Source organism: Myotis lucifugus, unplaced genomic scaffold (genome assembly GCF_000147115.1).
Source record: "Myotis lucifugus unplaced genomic scaffold, Myoluc2.0 scaffold_1, whole genome shotgun sequence".
In the NCBI taxonomy this organism is placed as follows: Eukaryota; Metazoa; Chordata; class Mammalia; order Chiroptera; family Vespertilionidae; genus Myotis; species Myotis lucifugus.
Window position 1 is genome coordinate 29250801 of NW_005871049.1, and position 7789 is coordinate 29258589.

General features: G+C 40.0%; 1 non-coding gene across 1 annotated transcript; it reads right to left on the reverse strand.

Annotated features, from left to right (window-relative positions):
* Window positions 1-5156: 5156 nt before the first annotated feature.
* Window positions 5157-5345, reverse strand: LOC111826567. The gene has a single exon (XR_002829923.1). It is a non-coding gene; the product is annotated as a U2 spliceosomal RNA (small nuclear RNA).
* Between the last annotated feature and the right edge of the window lie 2444 nt (window positions 5346-7789).

Below are 7789 nucleotides of genomic sequence, written 5' to 3' on the forward strand. Positions count from 1 at the left end.
GGCGCCTCCTCTGGGCGCAGGTGGAGGTCGCTGGGGGCGGCTCCCCAGCTGCTGGCGGCTCCCCAGCTGCTGTCCGCTTTTTGCCTCGGGTCTAGCTCAGGGAAGGCGTAGGAAAACTGCATAGACATCTGCTGGCTGAGTCCCACCCACTACAACCAGACCAGGGCAGGGGAATTGACTCCTGGACCCTGCCGCTACCCAATCGCCATCTCAACAGTTGCTCTGTGGAGACGAAAACGAGGGGACCGGACAAATAGAAGAGAAAGAAAAAAGGAAGGAGGGGACTCAAGAAAAATTTGGCCTACTTAAAAAAAAAAATCTTCTCCACTACGCTCTGGTGCAGAAATACTGGAGTTCACCATAGTTAAACATTCCAACATTTCTGCAGCGAAGTTGATGTCTGTAGGGATGGTTTTCTTGTCCTGGTCTCCAGGTTTCAAGCCCATCTCCTCTTGCAAGCGCAGTTCGATGGTTGCAGATATTTACATCTGTCCAGTAAGGTCCTGATTCTGCTTGGTTTCATATATTTAGTTCTATTTGTTGTTGTTGTTGGGGGTGGGGGGCGGGAGGGGAGATTGTACGTGTGGTGTGTATCCCAGCACAGGAAAATAAGTTCTGATACTGTGTTTGAGGTCATCTTTCTGACTTAAAAAAAAAAAAAATCTCGTTATGTGGTTTCATTGTGAATTCACAACTAATCATGATTATGTGATCTTTCTTCAAACTCAGGAACTCTGAGTCAAATTGTTCATGGTTATCTCCAATTCTTATATTTCTCCCCAAACCTACCACATGATCTGATCTCATTTTATTTATTTATTTTTTTCTCTGATCTCATTTTAGACTCATCCCATTTTTGCCTACTATTATCTTCTCATGACAAGTATCAGTCAGAATAAGCAAAAGAAAAAAAAGACATTTAAATAATTTAAAAAAACACATTTCAATAAACTTTGCCACCTCTGAAACCTGCTCCTCCTCAACTCCCAACCCATCCACCTATGATAATCAGGGGTCAGTAGAGCTTTTCTCGTCAGGGTGCTTACAATTTAAGATCTAAAAGGATAAAGAAATACCCACTAGCACATCATTGAAAGAGAATCTCATGCTATTTTCAAAATAGATTCAATGATATGAGAGCACAGAAGGAGAACTATTTCATAAAGAAGCAGCATTAGAGTTGAACCTGAAAAGGTTGGTCATATTTGGAAAAATATATAATAGTTTCTTTTTCTTTTGCTTTATTTTTTCAGTCTGAGCAAAGGCATGGAGGTGGGAAGGCGTGAAATGGATATTCAAGAAACAGGAAGTGGTACCAGTTGATAAAAAATACAAAGTAAATTTTACAAGTATAGGGAGACAGGGTGCAAAGATCAGTTGGGTCCAATGGCCTCTAGTTGTCATGCACTGTAGACCTGGCTAAGACTTGTGGGTTTTTTTGTTTTTCTTTTCCTCAATGGCATTACTCTTGTCAATATTCCTTTAATCCTGGACTGAGATTTGCTAAAGCTGTTAACTTCTGCTTTTACCATCCTCACATTCTGTGGCACACCCAATCTCTTCGTAAGTACTGCATTTAACCTGAGTAATTTCTGCCAGAGGCTATTCAGTTTTACCAAGGGTTAGACTGTCAGCTGGAGACAGTTTTGTGTTCTTCTCCTGTGCTTTGTGAATATGGGGTACGTGGGGAAAGCAACCAATCTAAGGTTAAGGGTGAGTGGAGCCACCAAAAGGTGATTGTGAAAGACATTCCCTCATCTGGATCTTTGATATGCCCTGAAAAAGTCATGAGAGTACTTTTGCCCTAGAGAAGTAATCGTTTGCACTAGAGAAATAATCTTTTGCACCAGAAAAGTCCTCTTTTGCACTAGGGAACTAATCTCTGCCGCCTAAGTGCCTAGCCTTGAGCATGGTTCATAATAGGAATTGAGTGAAATGACTGTTGAGTGGATAAATGCATACCTGAATATGTCATCACCCTCCAGGTCCATTCTTCTGTCTTGTAGATGATATGTAGGTTAAAACCTACTTACCTCCACTTCATTTAGAATAGGAGAGTTGTCGTACCAATTTAACAAAAATGTTAACAAGGACTTGTATTCAGTTTAAAGCCATCCTGGGACAATTTGTCAGCTCAGGCAGAAAAGATGCTTTGTATTCCTATGCTCACAATGACAGCAGTACAAATGTCACTCTTGCAAATGCCAATGCCAACCAGAGACGTGATCTAACCCTCATTACTTAGGGTGTGGTCTGGGTATCAGCAGCATCAGCCTGACCTGTGATCTGGTCAGAAATATGGAACATCAGGCTTTACCCCAAACCTACTGAATCACAAGGTCCTTCTAAAGCAGCGGTTCTCAACCTGTGGGTCACGACCCCTTTGGTGGTCGAACCTACAAAATCGTCCCTTGTAAAATCCTCCCTTGATCTCCAATCAACTCATTAAGTATGCTAGACCTGGGAACAGGTTGTCTGAATCTCTTTATCTTAGAGATTTTTAGAACCAGCCTCTTTTTCTCCCTCCATCTCTATTTTCTGGAATATTATTGCCATATCAGTTCAAATAAATTAATGGGACTAATGGATTTATCTCTACTGGTTTCTTGGTCCAGTTCATAAACCAAAACCACAAGTTCACAAACCAAAATGAATTGAGAGAAAGGGTGAGGGGGCGATGCAGCAGGAGGGAAGAAATGGGAGGACCATTGCACCCTATTGTATACATTTTTTAATATGTCAAGGGCATAATTTCACTTTACCACTTAACAAACCATTGACTGTACTACTTATCAAATCAGGATAACATGTCCAATACAAGAAAGAGAAGACAAACTTCATTATCTTTTTCCTCTTTGTTACTCTTTTATACTCCACTTCTTAAGATTATTTTCTTTCAATTTTGTCTTAAACACACCTAGTTAAATATATTTTACACTGTTAGCTTATAATTATTTAGATCATGTTAGCCCTCCAAAATGTCTCTTTTGGAATGTGAAGTTTTAATTAGAGAAAGCAGACCATGTGAGGTTGGAGTACCTTAATTTCTAGTCCTGGTAGGACATACTAGTACATGAAGAAGCGTGGACTTGAAGAGATTCTAATGATGATGGAAATGTCTTATATCTTCTCAAAACAGGTGGTTTTCCTCAACAGTTAATAGAATGGTAGGCTGAAAAATGCCCCGCAACCCTTGACCCAAAGATGCCCATGTCCTTATTCCTGAAACCTTTGAATACATCATGTTCCATGGCACTTGGCAAGGGGGAATTAAAGTTGCACATAGAATTAGGATTGTTGCCCGGTCAGTGTTGCTCAGTGGTTGAGCATTGACCTGTGAACCAGGAGGTTGTGGTTCGATTCCTGGTTAGGACACATACCTGGGCTGCAGGGTCGATCCCCTGTGGGGGGCGTGCAGGAGACAGCCGATCAATGATTCTCTCTCCTCATTGATATTTTTCTCTCCCCCTTCCTCTCTGCAATCCATAAAAATATATTTTAAAAAAAGAATGAGGGTTGTTAATCAGCTGACCTTGAGATGGAGAAATTATCCCAGGTTATCTATGTGGACCCATAACAATCACAAGGTCCTTCTAAAGGAAAGATGGAAGCAAGAGAGTCAGAGAGAGTCAGAGTGATGCGATGTGAAAACGAGTTAACTTGTCATTGCTGGCTTTGAAGATGGAAGGGAGTTATCACCAAGGGATGTGTGCACCTCGAGAAGCTGCATCAGCCTGGAAAACGGATGCTCCCTAAGAGCCTCCAGAAAGGAGCACAGCCTTGTCAACACTTTGATTTTAGCCCAGTAAGACTCATTTCAAAAGTCTGACTTCCATGTAGGATAACACATGCGTGTTGTCTTCAGTAATTAGGTTGATGGTTATTTGCTACAGCAGCAATGGGAAGCCAGTACAGATTTTGGAACTGGGAAGTGGGGTGCTGGTGTAACCAATACCTAAAAATGTGAAAGTAGCTTCGGGATGGGGAAATGGCCAAGGCTGGAAGGATTTTGTGGAGCACGGTTTTTCAAAACCTTAAGTTGCTTTGAATGCACTGTTGGAAAGGACGTGGATGTTCACCCTGCGAGTGAGGACTCAGAAGCCTGGTAGAGAACCAGAAGCCATGGAAAAGGACACCAGTGTCTTCTTAGAGAATACTGAATATTCCAGAAAGGGACTGCTGGAGAAATATGATCGTTACAAGTGCTACTGGTGAGGACAGATGGAAATGAAGACCCCGTTATTGGAAAGTGGGGGGAAAGTATATCCTTATGATACAGTGGCAGATCTTAGCTGAACTGCAGTTTACCATATGCAGAAATGATGAATTTACATATTTAGAGGAGAAGATTCTGAGCAAAGTGTTGAAGGCATTGCCTGGCTTCCTCTTTCGGCTTATTGTAAAATGTGAGAGGAAGGAAGAACTATTAAGGAAAAAAGGAACCAGGGTTTGGTGATTTAGAAAATCCTCAGCTTATCTAGATTGAAGAAGCTACGCCATCCTTATCCGGGTAAACATAGCATCCTTGTACTGTGGTGATACTGGGAGATTTTATTGATTTTTATATTTTAAAAAAATATGGCAGATCCCCATATTTTTATTTTATGTCCTAAAGTATTGACTCCTTTGTCCCTAATATCATTACATAGCACTGGCATTCCATAAATTGTGCTTCAAAAAGAGACCAAACTGGTATCCATTTTAATGATGCTTTTAAAATGCTTCCTCATAGAAGTAACTTACAATTTCATTGACTTCCAGAAATTGAAAAGAAAGCATCCAGTGGAGACAATGACATAAAAAGTCCCTAAGAGGAATGGATTAACAGATACTACAAAACAAAAGTTTGGGAAACTTGTTCCAAGGTATTTGTTGAGTTAAAGATATTTGCTCAATCCAGTTAAAGATATTTCACATGAATAAAAATTGACAAGTTTAAAAAGAACAGTGTAGCCATACAAAGATATGATGTGTGTAAACAAAAGAGTCCACAGCTATGGTGAAGCTCTTCTCTAACTTAGTTCAAAAACACACTTAATTTTCAATATTGCTTTTTCCTTCTCTAAATTAGTCCCTCACTCCACCCTGCTTTTACAAGATTTCTTGGCATTCCAAAATAATTGGCCATATAAAGACAGACTCTGAGTCTGTTTTTTTGTGTGTGCACCATTCCCAGAGCACTGCAATACCGGGTTGATGTTCAGGATGGATGGAGCAAGCTCTGTTCCACCTCCCTGCTCCAAAATGCCATTTAATATAGTGTCCTCAGACAGACAACTTATCAGATGTTAAACTGGTAGGAACAGATAATACACTCGATCTCAACCAAAAGGCCAAGAAGCAATATGTTGTTGGTTTTATTTTTATTTTGAGAGCATGTTTATTAAAGCTGGGGACAGTGAAGCAAGGAAGGGCTTTTATGACAGAAGAAGCAACAGGAGAGCCTAGATGGAGCTGCTTTAGCTCCCTGAAAGGTCATAGAAAAGGGGACTCTGGAGACGGATTCAGGGGGTTAGCCCGGGAGGAGTTGCCTCTGCCCATTGCTCCCCTGGTTGTAAGTCCTGTGGGGACCTTAGAGTTAATGCGATGCATGCCTGAGAGGGAAGAAAGGCGTGGGAATGTTTACAGGAGCACACCCTAAGTCTTTGCCTTCATATTTTTTAAATAGAAAAACTAACACTGTCTGCCAACAAGTAAGTTATTTGGACTATTCTGGACTATTCATAACATATTCATAACAGCCCCAAATTGGAAAGAACTCAAATGTCCAGCAACAGATGAGTGGATGAACAAATTATGGTACAACCATGTAATGAAATACTACTCAGCAATTTAAAAGAAGGAACTACTAATACACACAGCAACATGGATGAATCTCAAAAATATGCTGAGGGGGGAAAACAGACGCTAAAGAGTATGTACCATATGATTCTATTTATATGAAATTTTACAAAGAGAAAAACTAACCAAGGGCAGATTAGTAGTTGCCTGGAGCCAGGGTGGAGAGTTACCAGCAAAGGGGCTCAAGGAGCTCTTTGGGTGATGAAAATGTTCTGGGGTTCTAACATTTTAATTGTTAAACATAGAATCATAATTGTTAAATTGTAGGTTGTTAATTATGTGCCAGCCACTCTTCTAAACACAATATGTGTTATGCTATTTGTTTCCTCCAGCAAGCACTATTATTATATCTGTTTAACATATGAGGAAATTGAGGTATAGGGAGATTAAGTAACTTTCCCAAAATCACACAGCTAGCAAGTGGCAAAAGCAGGACTCAAACTTGGGCCATCTGGCTCATCACCCTGGGGTATGAATCACTCTGGTCATCCTGCAAAGAACTTATTAATTATGTGAAATAAAGAGTCCCAGATTATACTTCTTAAATCAGATTCTTTGGGTACTGGCAGGTCCCAGGAACTGCATTTTAACTAGCATCTCTGAGTCACTCTGATGGTTGAGGATCACACTCAGAAACACTAACTATTTCAAGGTAGTAAAATTGTCTTATTGAGGAACTCCTTAGCAGGTACACATTCCCGACACCATCATGTAACAGGCTTGGGTTTTCAACACTTGCCTTCAAACTATTTATATATTCCCTTAATTTCTTTGTTTGACATTAGTTTAAGGTATCAAGTAAGCAGTGGAGAACATGAGTTTCAATAGCTTTATTTTCTAATAGAATGGTTAACTAAATAGGAGTAGTATATTTTCATTTAATGATAGAGAAAGAGAGAGAGAGGGTGAGAGGGGGGAGAGAGAGAGAGAGAGAGAGAGAGAGATTTAAAATAAAGGACAGAAGCGAGGGAGGGAGGAGGGAGGAAGGGAAAGAAAGAAGAAGGAAGATTACTAAGCAGGTAGGCAAAGCATCGAAAGTATAATTAATAAAGCTACTTATAGAAGAAAATATTAAGGAAGTACACTCAGGTAACTTGCATCCAATTCCTTTAATGTCTTAAAAGTTGACTTGTCCATGCTTTCTTTCATGGTAAGAGATGTTAAATAATAATTATTGATCAAGTGAATGCCTTTTATAGAGAGTTGAAAATGTTTTAACACTTTCTATTTCTAGGCACTGGACTTATAAACAACTCCAAAGCTCTGGTGGTTAAGTCCCCAAGCATCTTCCTTAATAGTATACTATTTCAGGGGTTCCCTGCAAAGCTGAGTTGAAATAGAGTTTTAAAAAAATACACTCATAGCGCTGATGGAATACCACTTTTATTTTTATTTTTTTAAATATATTTTTATTGATTTCAGACAGGAAGGGAGAGAGAGATAGAAACATCAATGATGAGAGAGAATCATGGATCGGCTGCCTCCTGCATGCCCCCTAGTGAGGCCCCCTATTGAGCCAACAACCAGAGCATGTGCCCTGCCTAGGAATTGAACCCTGACCTCCTGGTTCATAGGTTGACACTCAACCACTGAGCCAAGCCGGCAGGGCTAGAATATCACTTTTAGAGGAAATCATTTAATCAAAATGAGAAGAATTTCTATATGTGACTATAAATAAGTGAACATCTACATGTCCTTTAATTTTAAGAGAAGCTTTCCAAGGCAACATTACCTACTGACCTACAGAAAAGGGAGCTATCTGTGCAGAAATGCATGCTTGCAACTTTTCAAGTAATGGTGAAAGAAATGAGAAGTATCCTTTAGTGACGTGCCCATTCTCCTTTCAAATATTGTAACAGATAAAGCTTTTCCTGCTTGCTTTTAAACTTTCCTCATTTCAAGCTGGTATGAGAAAAATATCACATGCCTCTCTCTAGGCAGCTCAGTG